At 40.6% G+C, this 22,022-nt stretch overlaps 1 protein-coding gene across 4 annotated transcripts in view; it reads right to left on the reverse strand.

Moving 5' to 3' along the window:
• LOC107086799 (zinc finger protein 536-like) overlaps nt 1–22,022 on the reverse strand; it is a 291,793-nt gene that overhangs the window by 25,587 nt on the left and 244,184 nt on the right. The window lies entirely within an intron of this gene.

A 22,022-nucleotide genomic window follows, 5' to 3' on the forward strand; every position in this document is an offset into this window, starting at 1 on the left:
CAGCCCAATCCAATCGCTCGCTCTTGGCCAATAAAACGTTGCTAACATCCAGCAGACCAGTAGAAATGCTTCTCCACTCCTCACTCTACAGGAAAGCCCAGCCCTGAAAGGCAAGAGAAGGTGATTTGAAAAATCCAATTATTAAAACTTAATCTGAAAAAAGACCCTAAATACCCTAAAAAAAGCTGGAGAAATTTCGGTATCAAAGAATAACATTTGAAGAAAAATAGGGGAAAGTTACTCTAAAAACCTTCTTTGTATTTTTTTCATACAAAACTAAAGGGATAAACTCAAAATCAAGCCTTTTACTGTTGCTTTTTGTATCTCTGCTTCTGTCAGAGATACAAAGCAGATGGCCGCTCACACCGAGTCTGGTTCTGCTGTAGGTTTCTTCCTGTTAAAAGGGAGTTTTTCCTCTCCACTGTCGCTACAAGCATGCTTAGTGTGAGGGATTGCCTTCGAGTCAACGAGCCGATGCAATCAACTGGTTTTCCTTATGACTGGATGACCTGGTGAACTGCAAAGAGCATTGAGATGACGTGTTGTGAATTGGTTCTATAGAAATAAACTGAATTGAATTTAGTTTTGTATGAAAAATAGAATTTAAACTACCTCAACAGGTGTGTATCCCTTTAGTCATGTACAAAACAACTATCTAATTACTTACTTTTTGGTATTTTTTGAAGCGTATGGCGATCTTAACTTAAATATATATTTTTTTGTACATGACCAAAGGGATACACGCCCGTTGAGGTAGTTTATAATCTTTTTTTCATACAAATTAAAGCGATAAACCCAGATCTGACGTCTTGCGCATGCACATTGACTTTGGGAATGCTGGTCTGACTGAAAACCGTCAGTCTGATCAGGATGTTCTAAAACCCGACAATGAACTGAGAACAAACAGTAGAAAGTGTTTCCAGTAAATCTCTGATGAGCAGNAACTATCTAATTACTTACTTTTTGGTATTTTTTGAAGCGTATGGCGATCTTAACTTAAATATATATTTTTTTGTACATGACCAAAGGGATACACGCCCGTTGAGGTAGTTTATAATCTTTTTTTCATACAAATTAAAGCGATAAACCCAGATCTGACGTCTTGCGCATGCACATTGACTTTGGGAATGCTGGTCTGACTGAAAACCGTCAGTCTGATCAGGATGTTCTAAAACCCGACAATGAACTGAGAACAAACAGTAGAAAGTGTTTCCAGTAAATCTCTGATGAGCAGACAGTACCTGCTCCGTCCTTCCAGCTCTTCCTCTGTCTGACTTGGCCCTTCTCGCTCTGACCTCAGAGCCAAAGAATTGAGCAGCAATCACTGTACACTTGGCATACTTGTCCGCCATCCCGCCGTAGAGACGTCGGCATGTGTGCAGTTAAGCGCTAACCATAACACACTCTATTTACCCCCAGATCCCCCCACAGCCCAGAAGTTTCTGCGGAACAAAGGAACTCACTTTCAGTATCAAGACTCATAAATGTAGAAGAGTGGACAGAAATCACGCTGCTCCAAACATTTCATAATGCAGACGTACAACTTAATTGCGATTCTACTTGGTTGTTTGGCTCCTTATTTACTCCTACAACTTTGTTACGGAGCCACACGTCAAACTATTTACACGCTGGTGTAAGCACTTACGGCTACGACTCCTTCCTGCTTGACAACGGCCATAAACAGCCCAGTGAGAGATCAAAACTGTTCATCAGAGAGCGTGACAGATGACAGATACGGAAAGAGATTTTCCATGATCTTCTGCACACATGAAGGGGGGGGGGGGTGGACCTCAGGGGATTTGGAAGAAAGAAAAAAAAAAGAACAATGTAGAAAAATTCAGAAGAACTCAAGGAAAAGTTTCTTTCCAAGGGAGGCAGTGCAGCACAATAAATACCAGAACAGGTCCTCCCAGCTCCCCCGATCAATTATTTATCGCAAAGAAAAAAGCGTGTAATGGGACAAACAGTGTGTGATAGGCAAAAGTAAAATGTTATTTGTCATATTGTCCAAACACTTGTTTCAAGGCCTGGATAATTGGCTCCACAGATGAATGGAAAGTCTGGCTTCCTGGCTGAACAGACATGACAGATGACAACATAACTTTGTGAAAACACGGTACCTAAAGGAAACTGAATCATCTCATGTTAGAACCCATCTATAGATGAAGTAGAAATCAAAGCTTTAGACATTTCAATCGCTTTTCAGACTCATTTTACCCTTCATTAAAATATGACAGTTGGCAAATTGTCAGTAGATTCAGGAAGGTCTATAAGAGCTTAGAGGAAGCAGTGATTCTTAAACGACAAGAAACTTAATGAAGAGAAAACAAGATGAAGCCGGTCTAAAACTGGGGAACACAGAAAGGCTGAAACGATTAATCGATTATTGAAATAATTATCAACTAATCTGGGAATCAAACCTTTATATGCACTGGAAAAAAAATACTTTTTCTTAAAATAACTGCATTTAAAACATTTATAAATTACTGCATGTTGTCCGACGACAGTGTCTAATTTTACTTGCACCATTTCTCCTGTTAATACGGTAAAGCCCTCCGGGATCAGGCTGCACGTGATATAAATGATCCAATGAGCTGCTGTCAGTCTGGGTTGCTGCTGCTGCTACTTTTAGACACAGCAGGCAAACCTATGGCAAGCCGGGCGATGGGAAAGAAGGAGAAGACGATGAGAAAAAGAGAACAGAGAAAGTGTGGACTGCTAGAAGAACTGTGGTGTACTGGTGAAAGAAAAGTGAAATGGTGCTCAAAGATGACCCTGGACATTTAGAGGATGTTTGGCTCAACCTGCTGCTGTGAAGCAGGATTCTCCACCATGAACAGAATCAAAAATAAATATGGATCCAGACTCAAAATGAGCTCTTTGATATGTGCTTTAGAATGGCTTTGTCTCCATTCAAACCCAGGTTTAAACACTGCAAAAAAGTCATTTTTTTCTTAAATTGAGGAGGTAATTGAGACCCAATGCCAATAGATTAAGACAGATTACATTTAAAATAAGAAAAAAAAACTATTGAATTGTCTTATTTGAAGTGCATATTAGCTAATTATCTTACTTTAAGAGTAGAAATACTAATTCCATTGGCAAAACATCTTATTTACCTACTTAAATTAAGGGTAAATACCCTTAATTAAGACATCTTTACGTATTTCTAGGTCGTTTTTGCATTGAAGCTTTGCAGGGCAATGTAAAGCCCACTTCTATAATTAAGTAATAAAGAAAGAAAATAACGGTCAGTTCAGGTGTTTTATATGTGAATCAGGAAATTGTCTAAATACCAAACTAAACAATTGTTGTTTTCTACTCCAAAAAACACTCAAGATTTTAAAATGAAATTTTTTTACATATATTTTTTTAATTTAAAAATTCAATGTATATAATGAATGCATGAAAACTAATTTTATTTCAGTGTTAAATTCTGTGTAAAGCATCAGATTATGATTAAAAATGTCTCTGGACCTTTACTGGTTGCTGATTTTCTTTATTTGGACCCCGCTGATTTTTAATTGGTGACCCCTCTATGCACACTGGAAAAAAAATAGAAATCTAGATAAGTTGTGTTTTCCTAAGATAAGTCGATTTTTTCTTGAATTGAGGAGGTAAAAGAGACATTTTGCCAATGGAACAAGAAAATTTACATTTAAAACAACTCATAATAAAGTAGTAAATACACTTAATTTAAGAAATTTTTACTTATTTCTGGATCCTTTTTGCAGTGCTGGGACTGTTTGCTTCATACAATAAGAAGAAGTCCAGTAAAAGCAAAGGATGGAAGTTACATAAACTATTTGACGAGAATGAATGCTTTGCAACCCATTTCTGACTCGGATGTGTGAAGAATAATTAATACAGCCTCTCTCTGTGTGCCTCCATGCCTCTCTCCCTTCCCCCGAACAAATTGTTTCACTGTTGAAATCCATAACATTTCTTTTGTTCCCCTTCTTTCTGTAAGCCTGCACTCTTATTTTCCCAAGGCCAAGAAACTTCAGACATGAGAACCCTGATATAAAACCAGGGAAATTTACCTGGGATTAGCAGCCATTGACAAATAACCTTGGTGATAGATGCACAGTAGATTTGGTTCAAAGCTCTCCCGGCAGCCTCAAAAGAGATTAGTTCACTTCTTATCAGGTCAGCCGTGTCGCCTGGGAAATGTGTTTAAAGTCACATTGATTTATTGAAAGATTCCCCAATAAGAAGATATCTCTAGACTTAAGGAGCGCATGTGCGTGTGTGTGCGATGTGAACGAGTGCCTCAAATAAATTACACCGCTTGTTGAGGCTTTAGAGAGTAAAAAAGGAAAAAGGCTTCAGACAAATACACTAAAAACAGAAAAACACCAGAGACATTCCAGCTCTCTGTGTACTTGCACCTCTCACTCCTTCTATCCCATTTACCCCATGCTGCTAGAGCTGCGGAAAACAGTGATTGTACAGTGCTGAGACACAGACTGACGCTGACAGGGAGGCATAATAAGGCCTCTTTGTTCCCCAGAGGGAGCGAGATAGAGAGACATATAGGATGAAGGGAGGTGGGGAGCTTTCATTTACATCATTACCTTCTTAAGCGTCATTTCAGGACAAGGAGTGAAGGGCTGTGGGAAAGTGGGCAGGGAAGCCAAGAGGGGAAATGAAAGATCTGACATGTCAGTCAACAGAGGTGGTTCCTGAACCGACAAAACCGCGTCTTTAAAGTCTGCCTCTCAAAGCTTTAACCGGGTTCTTCCCTTTAACATATTACATACGTGTTCTTGGTTATCCTAATGGAGACAAATGGATTTGGATTATATGATTCACATAAACCAACCATTCCCCTACCCCTCCCCAACACGATGCTAGGTACCAGATCTGCTCGGGGCCCTGCCCTTTCTTAAGGCCAATGCATAACCTCTGCAACCGTCAAATGTGTCTGTGTGCGCGACCACGCCTCTCGCTCAGAGGTTCTGTAACCGTCGTTGCGCACCTCAAAAAAATCCTAAACGTCGGACAATCCCAAACCCGCACAGACCCCAAGCGGAAGTGCGCAGACAAAAAGTAGCTGTGATTAGTCCTTAGTATGCCTTTTTGGCGGTCTGTGTGGTCATCCTTATCGATTTGGTGCCAGGGGGCGCCATTTTTAAAAACCGAGGAACAAATAAAATGGACAACTATGATGAAAGGTTAATCGAGATGGTTCGGAGGTACAATCGCTTGTACGATGCCTCAGACAAATTATATAAAGATGCAAAGGTCTCTGCCAAAACGGAGTTCTCGTGACCATCTGCCGATGTTCTTGCAAGTTCTCGATTAGGCTCCCCCTTTGGCGGGAAACTGCTGTGCATCCCTAGAAATTCCAGACCGATGGTGCAGAAGCATACCAGCAAAACTGTTTCATGACCAGACCCGAATGACATTTGATGTGTGCGGTTGCAGAAGTATAATCTGCCCTTAATGATGTGAACATATGGCAACTCCACTCGGACAAACTCTATTGCACCCGTTTCATAAGGATCGACTCTATTTTGGATTCTCAACATATTATTACTTATATTTGCTATTATTTTACATTTCATTGGCGATCTAAAGTAGCCGAAAGTAGAAAACAATCATCATCAGTCTGACAGACTGAGCTCTGCCATTTAACAAGGTGACCAAAAAAAGTCTTAGCTTATTTGTATTCTTCTATCAAAATCTGAGGGCAGAGGAGGACAAATGGGACTTCTTAAAGAAATAACTTTCATAGAGATTTTAGACAAATAAACCTGTTATTCTACTTGTAGAAAACGAACGGTTGTTGTTGACATGAATGTAAAAGTAGTGTAGTCTATTTCCGGTGCTCAGTAGGGGAGCGGTACACCCTGCACAGTCCACCATGATGTCTGTGCTCCCACTGCGTTACCCACTGAAGGTTTGAAGTCACACTAATCCACTAAAATATATGGTCTGATACATATTTGTGAATTTAACATAAAATAAATAAATTTCCCACAAAATTAATAGAATTTATTTTTATCTAATACAAGTTTCAAATATTACATATACCTTTCAATTGTAAAATATACCATTAAATAATTAATAATAAAAATAAATGATGATTTAAACAAGTGACATTTTTTGATGACTAACAGTAGCCTAGCTTAATTAACATAGTGCAAAGTATTTCTATGTATTTTTAGGGCGTCCCCAGTCTGTTGAACTGGTATTTTATCCATCATAGTGTAGCATTTAGCTTGTATTGCTCATACAGCTTGTTACACTGGATAAATGATCTAGAAATAAGTAAAAATGTCTTAAATTAAGTGTATTTACCCTTCATTTGAGTAAGTAAATTACATAGTTTGCCAATGGAAGGAGTATTTTTACTTTTAAAGTAAGATAATTAGATACTATGCACTTGAAATTAGACAATGCAATTGTGTTTTCTTATTTCAAATGTAAATTGTCTTGTTCAGTTGGCTAAGTGTCTCTTTTACCTCCTCAATCCAAGAACAAATGCATTTATTTTAAGAAAAAATTACTTATCTAGATTGCGATTTTTTTCCAGAGTAGAAAAATCACGGAATCAAACCTAAAACCTTTGACTAAAACCTTGATTTCCAAAGTTGGTACCATGACCTTAGTTATGTACAAAAATGTTACTGTAAAAAAGAAAATAAAGCATATTTATAGTTTAAAGATATTATAAAACACCACTTAGAAATAGACAAAGCTAATACATTGGATGTTGATGCTGTTTTTTGTTGCTACCATACCAAATATTAACGGCTTTTTAGATTTGATTTTATTAGAACCGGTAGTTCGGGTCATGAGAACATGCCCGTTGTTCTGTCAGATCAGCATACCCATAGTCAATACACATGGCAAGATGTCATATTTGCGTTAATCCCTTTAGTTTTATATGACAAATACACTTTAAACTACCTTTTAATCATGTACAAAAAAAACAATTTAAGGTCAGATCACTATACAGTAGCAGCCACTCATTATGGCCCTTCCTAGTCAAACCCCAGCCGAATGGCGGCCCAATTCCCTGCAACTCCCAGAAGAATCCCCTCCAAACATATGCAAGAGAGTCTCCACCCTTTCACTGAATTACTGGGCCTGACCAGGAGATAATGCTTCTCTTTAGATCTTAATCTCCACAAATTATAACAGAAAGAATATTTTAGTACAAAGATTGATGTTTAAAAATGAATTGTAGGGGACTGGCCAAGGACAGCCAAGAAATTTGAAGGGCTACTACTGTACACTTCGAGGAACGCCAAAAAGTAAGTAATTAAATAGTTTTTTTCGTACAAAACTAAAGGGATAAACTAAACGGATATGTTAATCTGACAGAACACCGGTATTATGTTGTAGTTTAGATACTGAAAGGTTTGGGTCTAAAGTTTGCTTCAGTCTATAGCAGATGCCTTGCAGTCTAGTCTGAATACGAGTTTTGCATTAAAAATCATCTTTTAATACAAAAAAATAGATAGCTGTTATAATGATTTGCTGGCCACAGCATTATGGTGCTTAAATCAAATGCAGCAACAGAACCCAGTGAGGCAGTGGTTGGGAGTGGCCTACATCCAGCTGGACTCTAGAGGATTCAGCTCAGTTTATTTCCTCCCCAGAGACACCAGCAGGTTGAAAACACCTGCGTGATCTCCTCGCATACTTTCTTCTTTCTCTTTTTCATGGCTGTCCTCCATAACCCTTACCCATAACCAGCTATTAGTTTGGGTGACAGACACTTTCCAAGCCATTACCTGACCTAATTCACCAGCGTTTTCACTCACAGAGGCGTTTTCACGGTTCACAGGAGGCTCTCCATCCTATCTGGTTCTAGAAAGATCTGTCCTCCCCTGATTATGTTAAGATAACCGTTACGAACCTAATAATGCGGAACAACCTCTTAAAAGAGGCTTCCCTGCTTAAGATCAGCTGCCAAACTAATTATCAGCCATAGCTAAGATCTAAATCATGTGTGAGGAGATTGGTGTGAACGTTAGAGGTCTGTGGTCGTCTCCTGACCCAGGATTAGATGCTTTATGTCACAGCAGAAGAGGTTAGAGTGGTTAATAAAGGGGCGAACTCAAAGTCACACCTCAGAAAAGTCGGGGAAGGTAGAGCTAATGGCACTGTAGAGTCACGGATGTCTTTATTCAGGACATCTCCACTGGCCTTTCAGTTTTCTGCCGTTGCCGTACGCCAGCTCTGATTCTATTATCATTGTCAATGTTTGACTTTTCCCTCCTTCCTCCACCTTTACCCTGCCTGCAGCTTCATACTTCGCTCCCCTCCTTCTTCTGTCTCTCCGTCAGCTTCCATGTTTCCTCCGTGCCTTCGTCTATCTCTCCCGCTGCTTGCTTTTAACTCTCGAGGTCATCCGGGACCCCCGGGCAGCCGTCCCAGAATGCTGAGCCGGCTAACGTCCTGCAGAGCTGCCTTCTGGACAGAGCAGGAAACCAAGCCAGGACTACATCGGCGCTCTGAGTCAACTTCGCGCTCAGACACCGCCTCAGCGTAAAAAAAATAGGGATCTACACAAGTTCCTCGATTAAAGCGGTAGTTCTAAATTGATCGAGCAAACCAAACAGTCTGAATGCTTTAGTGAACATGGAACCTGCTAATAAGGAACAGAACTGCCAGCTTTACTGGCAGCCAGAAGTGGTTTTCCTCCCTGTGCCAACGTTTCTGTAGAACAGAGCACATGAATAAAGATGTCTTATTTAAGCACAAAGTGCAACAGAGCCAAGAGAGTTTCTGGGAAACAGAAAGGGAAAGAAACAAAAATATAAAACGTGTAGAAGCAACAGGATATGTTCCAATGTAAAGTTGGGTGGCAGATTGACACCCTGCTGTTCACTTAAGCAAGGTCAACGTACCCTGCTAAGCTCCGCTAAACGTCTTCTTTCACTATTGCTACTGTTTATTTAGTCTCTAAATACAAAATAAAAGTTTGTCCAAAATACATTTTGTTAACTGGTCTTTTATTTGTCATCACTCTAAATTTCAAAATCTACATTTTTTACATGAAAATTCGTCCTGGTTAGTGGCTTCAGGTAAAACCTAACCTAAGGATAACATTAGCTCACCATGCTAATAGTGGCTGTGTCTGAACATCCACCCTAATCCCTATATAGGGCACTATATAGTGGTTACGCCATTTTAGATGAGTGTCCGAATGTGTAGTGGATAAAACAGTAGAGGACTCAAAATTTCACACAGTGCACCTAGAAAAGTAGTGATCATCGATGGTCACTAGACGAGCAGACTAAACCCAGATGGCTTTGCGAGGAGAGTTCTCGCAAAGCCAACTGGGTTTTATCACGGGATTTGTTGGAGCTCCGATAAATGACAAAGATGGCACAGGCACCGTGTGGGGCGGCGGAGTTACGTGACCAGCAGGGAGTAGTAGTGATCATCTGTACGAACGGTCAGATAACTGAGTTCACTGTAAAGGACAGGTATATAGTCCACGCTCTAGTAGTCATCGAGGGATCTAGGAGTTAGGGCTGACGTTCAGGAACAGCCAATAATTCACCTCACTATAACCAGGCTAACGTTAGCTCACCTTGCTATCACCATTCTAAAAATAGCGCATGTTGCTAGCACCATGCTAAATTAGCTCACCTTGCTTTCACCATGCTAACAAAAGCCTGCCTTGCTATCACCATGCTAATAATAGCATGTCTTGCTATCACCATGCTAGCAATAGCCTGCCTTGCTTTCACCATGCTAACAATAGCCTCCCTTGCATTCACCATGCTAACAATACAGTAGGACACCTTGCTATCACTATGCTAATAGCCTGCCTTGCTTTTACCATGCTAACAATAACCCACCTTGCTATGACCATACTAATAATAGCCTGCCTTGCTTTCACCATGCTAATAATAGCCAACCTTGCTATCACCATGCTAACAACAGCCCACCTTTCTATCACCATGCTAATAATAGCCGGCCTTACTTTCACCATGCTAACAATTGCCCACCTTGCTATCACCATGCTAACAATAGCCCACCTTGCTATCACCATGCTAACAATAGCCCACCTTGCTATCACCATGCTAACAATAGCCCACCTTGCCCACCATGCTAACAACAGCCCACCTTGCTATCACCATGCTAACAATCGCCCACCTTGCTATCACCATGCTAACATAGCCCACCTTGCTATCACCATGCTAATAATAGCACACCTTGCTATCACCACTCCCATCTCTATCCCAACATTCAGGGAATCACCTGTAGGCCGCCCCCAGACGCTAAGAGATAGTGATCCGGGAAACTCAATCTGAATATGATAAAATAAGATAAAAAAAATTATATACAATTTGAAAAATATTTTTGAAGGAATAAATATAAAAAAATTATAATTGAAAAAAACGAAAGACAAACTAATTTAAGAAAATAAAGCCTAAGGTAAGAGCAAAGGTACTACAAACATCTTTTTTGATAAAGAAGCTTTTATTCCTATTTACACTCCATAACCTTGGAGTAGTTTGTTTTTCGTGATGAAGAAAAATGTTGCATTATTTTTCCTTACCTGACAGAAACCCTAAACTCTGCATATCGTAATTTTACCAAACCTGATGCACCTTGATGATGGTTTGCTGTCAGACAGACAAGTGGCACTGGTGCATCCAGACTCCACTTAGAGAGGCAATAAATTTCAAGGTTGAAAACAAAGCAGAAACCGCAACAGTGTTGAGTTTCTAAGAAGTTAACACGAGGGCTTGTGTCTCTGTGTCACTGCTCAAGTGGAAAGCCATAATTAGCGATGGAGTTGTTTGCCTCAGTAGTTTAACTACGCACAAACACACATACAGGCACTACGGCGAGCGACACGGTGTAGAGTCAACGTGTAACGATAAAATGACATGAAATCAAAAGTCAGACGTCAGGGTTTAAACGCTGATGTCTCACTTAGACCTACAGATGGATTAGAAACAGAGATCTGGGGTTCTCATCATTTTCTAAACTGCTTTAAAGAGGGAGCAGCCTCCAGTACCCTCCCCCCTATGCAGACAAACGGGCGAGCCAGTGATCAATACATAACAGAGAGAGAGTCAAAAACAATATTGCGACATCAGGGCCAATGTCTATAAAATGCCTGTGTTTATTCAATAAAGAGGGGAAAGGCAGGCTGGGCTCGCTTGACCAGAGACGGATGAAGAAATCAATTTGTGTGCCTCTCACTTCCAACAAATGAGAAATATAAAGAGACAAAGAGGCTTCCGTTGATCTGCAGACATGCACAAAGGCACATCATACATGCATCCTTACCGAGAACTTATCGTTTATCCAGATCAGGCCACCGTTCATCACCGTTTAAAAGCTATCAGGGCGGGTCTGCTGACAGACGACAGGGATGATAGGTAAACGTTACATGGAGACGATTGCACTTTTCCCAGCGTGCATCATTTTTCTGCCTCCATATGAGGAGGATTTACAAGCCCAGACAAAGACATCAAGGAGTATCAAGCTCCCTTTCAAATGCACTGCACTATAGCAGCCTTCAGATCTATTATCGACCCCTCGCCCTCCGATAAACGTTTGTATTTTGGGCTAACAGGCCCTTGTTGACATGCTTCTCATTCTGCATGAAATCTATTGGACCGGATTGCCAGTTATCGCACAGAGTCAGCCGCCGAGTCTGAGAGCGCCCGACGAGTCAGGGAGGATAGAGAAGCCGCAGAGGAAAAAAAAAAAAAAAAAAGATCCGAGCGACAGAGAAACGGCTGCGGTGTTGTTTGCAAAGTGTTTGTGTGTGTTTGCTTCAAAGAGAGCAGTCCGGTGTCAGTCAAGAGCCCCCATCAAACACGGCCGTGCTTTCCCCGCACAACCGTATCGACAGAATGTCAAGAACAACAGCGGCGGGCAGGCGGGTACGCCGCCACTCCGGCCGCGCGGGAAGGCCTTCCTGTGTGTGTTGGGGGCGCACGTGTGTTTGCCTCTTCAAAAAAAAAACAACAAAACAACAAAAAAAAAAACAAAGGGATCCGAACACACACTCATGCATAAGCAAAAATATCACTGGCTGTCAATCATCTTCAAACAATGCAGCTGTAATCTATGATAACACCAACGGCAGCACGTGGGCCGGGGTGGTGGGGGAACCCCGACTCACTCCGACCATTAAAGGCTTCACTCCCGCTGAGCCAAAAGACCAAGACGGTTGCCGGTTGAATTCCCGTGTTTGCTTTGCTTTGGGAGTGTGGCCTGAGAGGCCCCGTTAGGACGTGTAAACACAACCAGACTCCAAATCCCAGAGGTCTGCGCTCCGCTCCCGGTCTAACAGGGTTCTGCTTCTTATCAATTATCCCAGTTGTCAGACCTCCCTGTCGACAAGGAGCAGAGCAACATGCCCCCCCCAGCTCCACACGCGCTCCCTCACACACGTTCGGCCTCTGATCTCTCCCCAGTGGATATATTCTATTTCCTATTTCCGTCATCACCTGGTTCTAATTTACAGGTCCGGAGAGGGAGCGCTTGGATGGGGCCGGGCTAAATAGCTGTCAGTCACATCATGGCGGAGCTGCCTCTGCAGCGTTCTGCTGCTCCCCCCGCCCCCCCTTCGCCGCCCCAAAAGGCCTCTACTTTTGGTGCGTTTTCTTGCTGCACATGTTGAGCTTCCTTCACGCTCTCTTAGCGTTTAACCAAAGCATCAAATAGCCTCGTTTCAAGATAAATGGAAACAATTATTTGGCGCACAGCAAAACCAAGTTGTGGGAAACATTTCTCAAAGCTTTTTTTTTTTTTTTTTCTTTATTTTTCCACAGAAAGAGGTTTGAGTGGGGTGGAGGGGAGGGAGGGGGCAGTACCTGGTTTTGCCCTCTAGATGGTGCTGATCTTTTAGCAGTGGGGATCTCAGATGTATTTTTTTTCTTTCTGTTTTTCCCTGCGGGGATTATTAAAGTTCTCCTGATTCCTGATAGAAGCACTTGTGTGACAGATAGGCTGGTGTGTGCAAACAACCCGCATGTGTTGCTGTGTTGTGTTTAGAGCTTAGGGTGGTGTGTGCTCCAAAATGTCAACAGTCATCAGGAGTCTGTGTGTGTTTTTGGGGTGGGGGGGATACCTTTTTTAAATTATAATCCCCCCCCCAAAAGGACAATAAAAACATTAATTTGCCTTGAAATGATTTCTGATGTAAATGTATAGCGGGGCCCCATTGGAACCCAGTAATGAAGCATGCGGCATCTCGCCGAGTCCTAATTTGACTAGTTAAATGACTCCATTACGTGTCTAACAGACAGAGGCAAATCATTTCTGGTCAGTTGAGGCTCACTTAGCCGCATCCTGGTGTTGGGGAAATGTCTCTGTCTCTGGCTGGCTGACTGAGTGGCTGGCTCGATGTGGCTCATTGTCCCTGCCGCTGCGATCTTAACTCTTTCCATTGGTCTTCCCTAAATCAGAGCGACGCTTGAAATACACGCAGAGAGGGGAGGGGGAGGCTGAGGACTGTAAGCTGTTTCAGTTCCAGGTCTATTTGAAAGGAGGAATGGGTTTAACATGCAAAGATAAGACATTTCTTTAGATGAAATGTGTTGATTTGTCTGCAGACTGCCGGACAGAGAGGATTCAGATATATTGAATTATTAAAAAGGACTACCTGCTGTCCATCACTGTCAGTTAACACATGTAGGATGCGAAGTGTCTTCCCAGCAGCCACGGGGTGGACATCTGTTACCACACACACACACACTCACATCGCCGTCACGCACAGAGCGCCGCCGCGCGCTCCCAGGAAAATAATGAATTTGTTTTATTGCGGCTAAAAAAGCTCTGACAGTGGCACACACACGTCGCCGTATTTACGCGACGTAGATCACCTGCCATCTTCATCCAATCCCCCCCCCCCCCCCGGGGGACTGAAACACTACGAATTGGATCCGAGTTGAACATGTGTGCTGCTCTGGTTTCTCTCCTTTATTCCTGCGCCTCAGCAGGGCTAACATCAGCCTCCACACCTCCAGCTCTGATTAGGAACCCGACATGACAACCAATAAATTATCAAAGAGTTCACCTGAAGTCTCTGCTCACCTCCTGGGAGGAGTTTGGAGCTTCTACTGAAGAAATTTAGACAAAATGACAGAAAACAGCTAATTTAAATGCATATCAACTGTAATCTGAAAGGGTGAACTGGAAAAAAGATCTAGAAATAAGTGAAACTTTATTAAATTAAGTGTATTTATCTTTAATTTGAGCAGGTAAATGAGATAGTTTGCCAAAAGAATGAGTATTTTACTCTTAAAATAAGATAATTAGATAATATGCAGTTGAAATAAGACAATGCAATTGTGTCTTTTTATTTTATAAGTGTAAATTGTCTTGTTCCTCAATCCAAGAACAAATGCACTTATTTTAAGAAAAAATGACTTATCTAGATATCGATTTTTTTTTCCAGTGTAAGACTAGTTTATTGTCAAATAAATAATTAAAATTTTCCAGTGTAAGTACTTTATACTGAAGGTTGGGCCATTACTTCCTACCTCACTTCCTACAAAACGAAACGAAACGAAAAAACGACCTACAGTATAAATAAGTAAAAATGTCTTAAATTAAGTTTATTTATCCTTAATTTGAGTAGGTAAATGAGATAGTTTGCCAATGGAATGAGTATTTTTACTCTTAAAGTAAGATAATTAAATAATAAACACTTGAAATAAGACAATGCAATTGTTTCCTCTTATTTTAAATGTAAATTGTCTTGTTCCATTGGCAAAGTTTCACTTTTCAATTCAAGAACAAATGCACTTATTTTAATAAAAACTAACTCATTTAGATAAAAAATTTTGCAGTGTAGATATCTACATGTTTCTGTCAGGCGTGTTTTTATCTTCCGTCGTTAATCTAGTCCCGCCTAACAATACGCAATCCGTACCATCAGCTCATTTGTGTACACACAACCTGATATACATCCGGGGTCGTCCTTGATTTTACTTAAAACCTAAAACCTAAGTTATGTTTTTCTCCCCCTAAAATAGTGAACATACTAAACTATAATGTGTTAAAGGTTATTAATGTATGTCTTGAGGAGATAAATGTATTAAAGTCTCTTTTATCACTCGTCTGTACAGGAAATGGGATCCTGTGCTACTTCCAGGCGCTAACTTTTTCAGCTTTGAATTTAAACACAAATCTAGACTTTTTGAGTTTTATGTTTTCCTTTAGTGTTAACATCATGGTATATAGTGCATAATCTAAAGAAAGAAACAGGTAAAATGCAGATAAACATGGTTTATTCATATTTTGCCGGACTGCTCTGAGCATTTCTGATGATGACGTCAGAGAAGCAGTCTAACGGAGAAAATGTAAAAAGCATCAAATTGTCTCAGAAAATTAATAAAGAACATTTCTAAAGATGTGTATTAGCTTTCTTTAGTGATTTAAGGAAAGAAATAAGTACTTTTATTACCATAATTATAATTTATGGCGACCTGGACGTATATCTGCTTGCACATCAGCAAATGGATCGGATAGTGACGCCGCCTGTTTCTAGTAAAACACGAGGCGCAGGCTGATTAGCCCCCATCCCATGGTATGACCCCAGGATTTGCTCCTCCATGTTATCTCGCTCAGCTCGTCGGAAGACGCGGCTGATTATTCAGCCGGATGAGATGAGCTGATGAGTGACGCGCCTGCATCGCTGACGGCAGCCTGTCTGGACGGATTCCTGCCAAAGGCTCTGGTCTGAGTTGGTTCAGGGAGCCATGGCACGAGGGGGGTGAGGGGGTGAGGGTGGGGGCTCATCTAACACACCAACATAGAGTCTCCATCAAATCACATTCATCTTCGATCCCCACCCCCCGCCGCCGCCTCGGTACACGGCGTGTCAATAATGCTACCAGCTGCTCCGGTGAGTGTGAGAGACACAGAGGGAGAGACAGGTAGGCACAGACAGAGGCCTTAGTCTGTTGGACATAAAGGGCTTAATGTGAAAGGTAATTATGCAGTCTGATCTCACATCCAGGATTTAAGAGCTAACTATACCAGCCGTCTGTCAGCGGCACACACGCTCATGTCAATAAATAAGTGCCATGTGAGAGGAAGACAGACAGATGGATGGCTAAATAGATTTATAGATAGATGCGCGCCGGTCCCAGCGCCAATATTTGCTGTGAGAGCGGCAAATAAAAACGCTGAGTAAAACTACAACCTGAAGCACAGTCGAATCCGCGGTCAGGGGGGTTGGAAATGTTTCCTTTTCCCTGACAAACATGGAGGACGCCTGCCACGAGCAGTGGGGGTTCCTGGGTGTCAAAAACTACATTTAGAAAAAAAATTTTTTTTTAAAACAATCAGAAGTTATGAAAAAAACCTGCAAACCATCTAACTAAAATACACTTTTTACTCCGACAGACAGTTTGTTTTAGAGTTTCTACATTATCTGATTGGCTAAGAGTCGGTCCGCGTGCATCAATTCCTCTCCTACCTTTAAAGACGCATCATGAACTCATCAGGTGTGGGTCAAAGGTTACCGTCTGAATTACCCTATTTCAAACCAATGGGATTAAAAGTAGACAAATAATTAAAGGTATAAAAAAAACTGCTTTATCAACATGAAAAACTCTTCAATAGTTGCAAAATAAATGTAAAAATTCAAAATAAACTGAACTTAACTATTTGATTTAAAACAGTTTAGGATTTCCTTGTGTTTTCTTTCATATGTAAAACAATAAAATCCAGAAACCTGAATACAAAAAACAAAAGCAAAATTATGCCAACAGGTGTTCAGTATCGACGGCGTGCTGAAGTAGTTTGGTGTCATGATTGCTTTTTAAAAAATATATCTGCTCTTTTTAAAAAGCCAGCTCTACTAATTTACCTCCTTTGGTTTGATCCAATCTTAGTCTTTTTATAGGATGTTTGTTTGCTGCCTATGATATACAGTAATGTGTCGAAGTTTGAGTTCTCAAAGGAAAAGTCTGGTCATATTCAGAATACAAACTTCTAAAAGTACTTTAAATAGGAAATTATTACATACTGTACAATAGATGATAAGTGTTTTTAATTAAGCGTAATTTTAATTTAAATGAGCTTTACTGGAGGCATCCATGTTTGTCAAAGAACACTACTGCCACCTACTGGTTTGTGACGTCACGGTGCAGTATCGGCTGTTGATCAAGTCCCAGTGCTGTATCTGGTGTTTTTCATAACGCGCTATTCTTCTTCCAAATGTTGGCTACATATTACGTGTTTTTTCTCTGGTCAGAAGTTCGATGGCAAATCCTCCCTCTTCAAGTTGGCAATCAAACAACGAACCCGTTTATGGAGGATCAGGAATCAAAGGGGAAATAACTAATTTTTTCACTTTTACCCGATGTATTCCAACATCCAGCTGCCATGCACGTGGGCATTGTCAGTTTCACTATAGCTCTGGTGAATTTCAATTTGAAGTCCTCTGGAAATCTTCAATAATTGTTGTTGATTGCAGATGTGTCTAGTAGTTCCAGTTGATTTTGCTTGTAAAGCGGGGAGAATGGCGCTAGGCTTACCGCACCGTGACGTCACTGCTGCAAGATGGCAGGAAAAAAATGGCCGCTCCCAGTGATCGCAGCAAAAGTTTTTTTAGATTTTATTTCTTTTCTGATTAACGCTAAATTCATTAAATCGCAGCAAATATTTTAGTTTTAGGTATAAATAATGCTTTATTGATTGTTTGCAGCTGAGCGGATTTTTCCTTTAATAATCAAGCTAAGATCTATTTAACTTTGACACAATAAATTTTTCAAGGACTCTCTTAAAAAAAAAAGAAGATTCCTGGAGAGATAATTGATTAAAGAAGGAAAGTCGATAGTTGATGAATTTTGTGAAGGTTATTGATGAGGGGGGGTCCTTTCAGAGGTTCGGTAGGGAACCCTGGAGGAAAACAAACTGAGTGCAGGGAGGAAGCATCAGCTCTGCTAAACATGAGAAGGTTTGTTGGACGACGAAACGACTTTTAGACACGATAAGAAGTTATAAAAACCAACGTTGATCTCCTCTCTGTTAGTTTCCTTTATTTTAATTCAGTCTCTCTGCTCTTTGATTTAATCAATCATCGTTCTTCCTCCTCCCTCCTCCTCCTCCTGCTGCAGCGCCGGGGCCCCCCTGTCGTTTGGGTGACTGTTGATCCTTGCAAAGAGGACAGATCAAATATTTCTCCTCCAGTGTATGAGGCTTTCCGCTGGGGCCGGGCAGATATGATGATTGGGGCTGACGGATGGACGGGGGCCCTGGGTTTTGAAGTCTGAACAGACAGCGGTGGCTTTGATAGCCCCCCACTCCTTTCGTGCACGATCACCAAAGAGCCCCAGTGAAACGAGAGGAGATAGGAAGGGAGGGAGGGCTGAGGTTAAGAAGAGGAGGGGGCAAGTGAGCGGGGAACAAAAGCATGCGTAGAGTCGACAGGCCCGGCGGCGGCGGCGCTGCAGCGGCGTAGGGGCCGCCGTCAGAGGCTGTTTGAAGTTAAACGCCGCGCTGCTCCTGCTCGCCCCTTTCCAAACGTCCTTCAGTCTCCAACTCTTCCCTTTTCCTCTTCTCCTTACGCCTAAAGCTGAGCCGAATCCGTTCAGCGCGCCACCAATTTAGCTTCAGTTTATCAAAAACTAGATTTAGATCAGATTCTAGATTTTAAATAGAGACTTTCTTTAAAAGTCAGAGGCCTTTGCTTCAGACGCAGACCTGTTTGAAATCTGTTCGCCGTGCCTTCACGTTCGGCCGCAGACAGGAAGTTCATGTCAGATCAAACAAAATGGGACATCACTTCCTGTCAGATTACACCAACTTGATTTCCTGTTTCCTGGTTTTATTCAGAAGAAAAAATTATCTCAGTTTGACATAATATTTTAAAAAAATATGACATTTTCTCATAAAATCATTATTTCCACTTTTCACTTCTTATTCTATTGTGTTGGGGTTCTTTTTTATCCTGGTTTATTTAAATGTCAATAGTGTAGATTTGATCCCTTAACTTTTACACTTTTAGTCTACTTCTTCCTTTCCTAACGTGGCAGCGAAGGAAACGAGGCGGCGGCCTTATGGCGGAGGAGCAGATCTGTAAAAGAACGGAGCTAAAGGAAGGAAATCTGTCCGTTTTATTTGCATTTTTATGCACAGCAACACCTCAGAGTCATAAAGCATCAATTTCACAACGATAAAGGCCTCAATATTACCAATGGTTAAAAAAAAGCTGAATAAATAAACCTTAAACTGTGAAGCGGTTTGGTCTTTTTACAGGAAGCTGCATAATCTTTGACAGTTTGAATTTTCATAAAATCAATCGTATTTCTATCGTTTATCTCTTAGTATTCATTGTTTTATTTCTTTAATATTTCAGACATTCAAAACTATATTTTAAGGTTATCATTCGCTACTTTAGTGTGTATAATTTATTCTTTATTGTTTATATTTCATGTTTCTGAGCCAGTAGTGTTTTATTAATAATCAGATTTATTTATATCTCTTTAATAAATAAACTAAAATCATCTGGGTGAATCTTTGATTATCTTTCCACTGTTTGTTTTATCAATGTTCTATTTGTCTCTTTAATTCTAGATCATTTTACTTCTAATAATCATTATTAGTAAATACAAAGTTTAATGTATTTTCAATAACGCTCTTAATATTAGATTTTGTTTAATAAAGACTGAATGAAAAAGGAAAATTAAAAAAATCTAGAAATTCGAAACTGAAATTTCCGGGATTTTTCAAAACACTTTTTACCATTCGTGAAATTTATTTTCATTCTCATATTAACTGTCAATATTTCTTCTTTTATTTTTGATAAAAAAACAAAATATTTGTGAGGTCGCTTTAATGCAGTTGTATAAAAACAGCAAAAGCAGAGAAGCCTGAAACCTTCACTTAATGCGTAACCTGCCAGAAGGTCAGAGGTCAGGGTAGAGGCAGGGCTATGACATCATCAGTGAAGAATTAAAATCCATCAGCATTTGGATTTGTCAGCGAAGGGATGCGGGTTGCTATGAAAGAAAGAATGAGTTGAAACATCCCGGTGTTCTGTCAGATCAGCATATAACCCGTCAGGCCAGCATACCCTTAGTAATATACATGCGTGCGTGATGATTATCAGCCGCTATCAGCCTCATAGAATGGCTTCAGTCAAAAGTCAGCTAAAGTCATTCCTTTTCCCCTTTGGAATTAATTAATCTGTTCATGTGCTGTAAAAGTAGATAAATAAAAATAAAATGATCTGCATGTCGCTCATATTAAATAAATCAGCTAGGTTGTAGAATCCTCTCCCTATAAATAATAAATTCTCTAGGAGACAATCATTCTTTAATAAGATCATCGTCAAACGGACATGCATTGTTTTTTTTTTAAAGCTAATGTTTGTGTTGGACCTATTGAAGGACTTTTTTTGTTGTTTTAAGCAGAAAACAATTACAAACTTCTGACTAAATGGGAAATAAGTGGAGGCAGAGGAAACTCTCATTACTAATCAAAATCCAAAGTAATTTTTTTCTTAAAATAGGTCCATTTGTTCTTGGATTGAGGAGGTAAGAGAGACATCTTGCCAATGGAACGAGATGATTTACATTTACACTGCAAAAAATGGAAATCTACATAAGTAATTTTTTCTTAAAATAAGTGCATTTTTTTCTCTATTTGAGGACGAAAGTGAGAAACTTTGCCAATGGAACAAGACAATTTAAATTTAAAATAAGAAAACACAATTGCATAGTCTTATCTCAAGTGCATATTATCTTAATATATTATTTAAAAATACTCATTCTATTGGCTAACTACTCAGTTACCTACTTAAAGTAAAGTTAAATAAACTTAATTTAAGACATTTTAACTTATTTCTAGATTGTTTTTCCAGGGTAAGGGTATGCTGGCCTGACGCGGTATGCTGAGCTGACAGAACACCGGCCGGTCGGGATCAGCTCAGTAGTGAAGCTAATAACAGAAAACACTGACTGTAATCAATCAGAAGGCCTTTAAATCCCCCCCAAGAAGTCAGAAACTTTAAATCTGGTTTTAATGAAACTTAAGGAGATGAAATCAAAGAAAAGCCATCAGGTTTGGAGTCACCTGCGACTCGGTTTCAGCTCCACAATTATCCAGAAAGTAAAGGGAAAACCCATTTGTTCGCAGCTCTCCCAGCTCTGCAGCGTGAACAGGCGCTGACACTCGACAGATGGCTTTTGTCAGGCCTGGAGAGCAGAGAGTTAACCCAATCCTCCCCTCCAGCCGCTCCCCTCTTTCCCTCTCTCTCTTTTTTTTTAAATGTCTCCCATATAAACAGATTTTGTTGCTGCTTAAAGTGGGCTCAAAATTAAAGCGTATCGTTTTACACACATATTGCATGCATATTACGGAGCCCCAGCTGGTGGCAGGCTGCTCTTAAGAGCCATATGATTAAGTTAGAGGTTGGGGTATCCGATAAGATTCAGGCGCTCCCTATCTCACCGCCTATTTTACTGCAAACTTATTAAATGGAGGAAGCGACATTATTTTTTTTTTTTTCCAAGTGTATGTGTAATTATTGTCACACACCTGTGACTCCCTGCCATCCACGACAGGGAGGAAGAGGAGGGAAGGTGGGATGATGAGGAGGGGAGGGGAGCTGGAATGAGCAGAAATGTCGTTGGGAGCAGCGGGAGGCCTCGTTTCAGGAAAAAAACAAAAAAAACGGGAGGAGGATAAAGAGGAGAGGAAAAACAAGAGAGCTTGTTAATCAGGCGCTTTCTGTCAGTGGCTGTACACTGATATCCTAATGATTCACGCCGAGATAGTGACATCACAAGGGAGAGTGACGGAGAAACAAAACAAGGAGGAGGTTGTAAACCGAGGGAAGGCGGCGAGGGGGGGGGATGACAGGCCCCCAAAAAGGACAAGTAGTTTAGCACAGACAAGTTGACAGAAAGCAAGAAGAAAAAGAGGGCGGAAAAAAGAGAGAGGAGACATAAACGTCCCTCTGAGTGCGCGGCGGCATTCCTTACAAACAATCGCTCGTTTAAAGGGAAAAGTCCGGTTATATTCAGAATTTAAACTCCTGAAAGTACTTTAAATATGAAATTATTTCA

The sequence above is a fragment of the Cyprinodon variegatus genome, unplaced genomic scaffold, assembly GCF_000732505.1.
Source record: "Cyprinodon variegatus isolate N-32 unplaced genomic scaffold, C_variegatus-1.0 Scaffold162, whole genome shotgun sequence".
NCBI lineage: Eukaryota > Metazoa > Chordata > Actinopteri > Cyprinodontiformes > Cyprinodontidae > Cyprinodon > Cyprinodon variegatus.